Source organism: Odocoileus virginianus, chromosome 3, assembly GCF_023699985.2.
Source record: "Odocoileus virginianus isolate 20LAN1187 ecotype Illinois chromosome 3, Ovbor_1.2, whole genome shotgun sequence".
In the NCBI taxonomy this organism is placed as follows: Eukaryota; Metazoa; Chordata; class Mammalia; order Artiodactyla; family Cervidae; genus Odocoileus; species Odocoileus virginianus.
Genome location: NC_069676.1, coordinates 26041264 through 26045822, shown reverse-complemented (window position 1 = coordinate 26045822; position 4559 = coordinate 26041264). Strand labels below are relative to the sequence as shown.

Below are 4559 nucleotides of genomic sequence, written 5' to 3'. Positions count from 1 at the left end.
TCGTCCCATGTCCGGGTCTAACAGTTGCTATGGGGAAGAGCCGATAGAATTATCAAGTGACAGAAGAAAATTTACTGCAGTGGAGAAAAGAGAAGAGTCATCATTTTAAATGAATTCAAGTGTGGCCAAATGATCTAGACATCACTCTGTGAAATTTTAGTAAAGCAAAGATAATGATAAGACTCTAAAAGCTTCCAGAGAGGACAAAAGTCCTATGAAATTTGATACCAAACAGATTGGTGTCAAATTGAACTTTAATGAGTCTAAAAGACAATATCTTTAAAATTCCAAGAGAAACATTTTTAAAATCTAGAACTATATCTCTAACAATATTTTGATTTAGTATGAGGTATAAATGAAGACATTTCAGACAAGGCAATGGAAAATTTCTTCTTACATGGCCAACCTGGAAAAATATACTTGACAGTATGCTCTAGAGAAATGGGGAAGAAACAAATAATAAGATAAGAAATAAAAGAAATGATGGAATTAATCAAAGAGTACAAGGAAATGAAATGACAGAATGCTAGCTGGGAAGAACTGAACACAGTAAGTCCTAATTTTATAAATAGAGCATGTAGTGGATGCCAAAAATGACAGGATAAATGGAATGAAGGCCCTCAAATGCTGTACAAAACTAAAAGATCATATTGAAAAATGAGGAAGATATATGTGAGGAAAATACTGATATGGGAAAAAGTTGTAAAGGAAAGACATTGCCAAATGTGAAGCAAAGGGAGACAAAGCTTGGTTTTGATATACTGATGGAATCTTAAAAAGAGAGAAACCATTTAACCTTATCACAGAAACATGTTCCTTCAGGTCTCCTAGGATTTATCACATCGGATCAATAGAAGAGGAAATGTAATCCTACCACACAACATGGCTTTTCTGGAGAAAAAAATGCTTACATTGTCATAATACTAGTTATGTTTTCAAATATCAGTATCAACCTACAGATGGAGCATCAGGGAATTACTAGGACATGGAGCACAGTGTAAATGTAATTATGTTCTATTCTCCTAAAACAAAGGCAGAACTGACAAAAGATAAAAATGGGTAGGAGTGTAGAGTGGGGTGGAGTCACAGAATCTTTATATTATTCTTTGAGATTAGGAGATGCCATTGAAAGTTGATGGAAAAAGAAAGTTTTAGGCATCTCATTTATATTTGCAACGGATAGAATCCCCTCACTCACTACAAGACACAATTAGAGGAAAGGACTGCAAATAGAGGAGGTGAGAGTGAGTTAACTCTCATCTGGTTGTTGTAGAACATTCAAGAATATGTTCAAAACTGATACATAAAGAAACAGAGGTGCCTTTGTTATTTACTGCTGCATAACATATTCCTCCATGACTGTACAGGTTAAACCAGTAAATGTTTGTTAACTCTGTGTGGTGGCTTCCCTAGTGGCTTAGTGGTAAAAAATCTGTCTGCCAATGTAAGAGACACAGGTTTGATCCCTGGGTGAGGAAGATCCCCTCGAGAGGGAAACGACAACCCACGCCAGTATTCTTGCCTGGGAAATCCCATGGACGGAGGAGCCTGGCAGGCTACAGTCCATGGGGTTGCAAAAGACTTGGACATGGCAGAGCAACTGAACAACAACAACTCTGTACCAGGAATTTGGAGTGAGTTGGCTGGGTAGCTCTGGCTCAGTTTCTGCTGAGGCTGCAGTCACCCTCAGTCTTGCTTCAGGCTGTAACATTCACTCCTGATATGGCAACCTTCTCTGCAGGTGACTGGAGGCTTCAGTTTCTCTCCAAAAGGCTGCTTTAATGCCCTCATGACATGAGAGCTGCTACCTCCGGAGTGATCCAAGAAGCCAATTGTTACCTAGCCCCAGAGGTCACATGCTGTCACTTCTGCAGTATCCTATTGGTCATATTGGTCCCTTTTTTCTAGAAGAGCACTTCATAAGAATGTGAGTAAGGAAGTGAGGCTCATTGGAGATCATCTTGGGAGATGGATGCCATAAGAGGTATGAGACCAATATTTAGAGCTGAGGAATGAGTATCAAATGAACAAAATGTACAACTGCTTATAAAAGAAATTTTTATACTCTGATTTTTTTCTGTATGTACATATTAATTAAAAGTATTTCTAGGAATTTTAGAAAACATAGAAAACAAAAAGGAATAAATATTACCAATAACTGTTTAACCCGGACACTTTACATTTTGTTTCTTTTCAAATATTTATTGTCTGTTCATATTAAGGTATGTATATGATTTTATGAAACTATAATTATGCTACATGTACTATTCAGTGTTTGCTTCTTCCATTAAAAATTATCTTATTTGTTCCATTGTATATTCTGTAAAGATGATTTAAAGAATATTGCTTTTATATGAAATACATATTTGTTTTGAAATGTTTAGAAAATCACTCACAACCCTGTCATTTCACTTAGCCCTTTTAATTATCAAGAGACTATCTCATATTCTTTCTCTCTCAATCTAGATACATGTCTTATTTAAAAGTGGGAGCCTTCTGGAAAACCTGACTGAAGTGGCTGCACTTTATTCCATTGTAAAGGTGTATCATAATTTAACTATCTTCCTGTTATGAGACATTGTTTCCAATTATTATAACAAGTGTTTTTTTTCCAACATAATAAATAATATTTATTGAACACTTACAATATGCCAGACACTGTGAAAAACAGTACATATGCATGGGATCGTTTGATTCTGATGACAGTTCTATAAAGTAGATACTCATGATCATCTACAGGTCAAGGAAGAAGAGCCTAAAGCGTAACCTTGCTAGATTATTAATTACAACAATGGCTGTTCCACTAACCAAGCCTCTCTGTGTCTATGTCCTGGCACGCTCCCTCCCAAAGTGACTCTGGATTTGGCCAGCTCACCTTATAACAAGTGTTTTATAGCAATCACTGTGTACATCTATGATTTCTTTCAGGCAAATTCTTAAAAGTGGAAACACACAGATGAAATTTATGGACACGGTTGAGGCCCTTGAGAAAGCACAGGAAACGCTCTCCTGCAGTTTGTATCGACAGCTACGTTGCGGTGTGTGAGAGCACCTGTCCTGCTGAGCCGCTGATGCCCTTTGTGCTCTTACAGATCCACACTGATTGGAAAAAGGGATGACTCCCTAGGGACAACGTGGACCAGAGAAAGGAATTAGGTTCCAGCTCTGAGATTCAGTGTAGAGAGGGAAAAACAAGCAAAGCAACAGAGAGCAAAGCTTCCTTTCTTGGGCTGCTGCGTGGAAGTACACAGAGGGAACATCTATTTGAAGACTTCTGTGTCATTATTTCACAATTTCTCCTTTGCACACTGGACTGTTTCCATTTCCCCTACTCCCATACTCATAAACTCTTAAATTACATTTACCTTTACTGGGATATAAAGGTCAGATGTAATTTACCTAATAGAACCAATTGACGGAAATCTATACAGTGAAAGAGATATTAGGCTTGAAAAGCTAGGAACATTTTGTCCCTGCCTCTGTGCTGCTCTCAGCATGTTTTAAATACGACCCAGCATTTGTTAACGGATACCACATGTCACCATCTTTAAATGACCTTATCCATCTTATCACCGCAATTTCAAACTAAAGGGAAAAAAACCCAACCACCAAATGATCCTGAATGATGCTGCCTGTCATGTTAGCCGTCAGCAGCCTTGACATGGTCAGTAATTCTTGTAGATATTGTATCATTTACCAGATTACACTGAATATAAAAATCTCTTGAAAACATCTCTCTCAAAGTTTGTCTTCTTGGCTCAAGATATAATGGTAGTGAAAAGAAAAAAAATATTTGATAAATTTGAGCCTTCTAGATAAGCAAATCTAATCATTCACATCTGGGAATGGATCAGGAGGCCTGTGTTCACTTTCCCAGCTCTACTCATGAGCTTCTTCCCTTTCAGAGGGACCCAAGTTCTTCCTTCTTGCTCTCAACTTGTCAAATATGGCAGATGACACTTTTCTTAAGTTAATTCTCCAAGTTTCTTTAAGGATCAAAAATACTGAAAAACTCTCATCTTATTTGTTTTTTTTTCCATTTATTTTTATTAGTTGGAGGCTAATTACTTTACAACATTGCAGTGGTTTTTGTCATACATTGAAATGAATTAGCCATGGATTTACATGTATTCCCCATCCTGGTCCCCCCTCCCACCTCCCTCTCCACCCGATCCCTCTGGGTCTTCCCAGTGCACCAGTCCCGAGCACTTGTCTCATGCATCCAACCTGGGCTGGTGATCTGTTTCACCCTAGATAATATACATGTTTCGATGCTGTTCTCTTGAAACATCCCACCCTCGCCTTCTCCCACAGAGTCCAAAAGTCTGTTCTATACATCTGTGTCTCTTTTTCTGTTTTGCATATAGGGTTATCGTTACCATCTTTTTTATAAGTATTATGTGGGTATTAGAAGCTAAGAGTACAGTTTTGGCCTCAGTTTGAAATTCTTAATTATTTTTTTCAATCTTGGATTAGGTCAGTTATCTTGAATTACTAGTAACAGGCCAATAGGACTAAAGCCAATTTTCCTAATCCCATTAACTTCTGTAGTTTTAAAT

At 37.6% G+C, this 4559-nt stretch overlaps 1 long non-coding RNA gene across 1 annotated transcript; it reads left to right on the top strand.

The window, feature by feature from the left end:
• Positions 1-1715: 1715 nt before the first annotated feature.
• On the top strand, positions 1716-3743 carry LOC139034351 (uncharacterized). Its single transcript, XR_011486795.1, has 2 exons — positions 1716-1984; positions 2929-3743. It is a non-coding gene; the product is annotated as an uncharacterized lncRNA (long non-coding RNA).
• Positions 3744-4559: the final 816 nt, after the last annotated feature.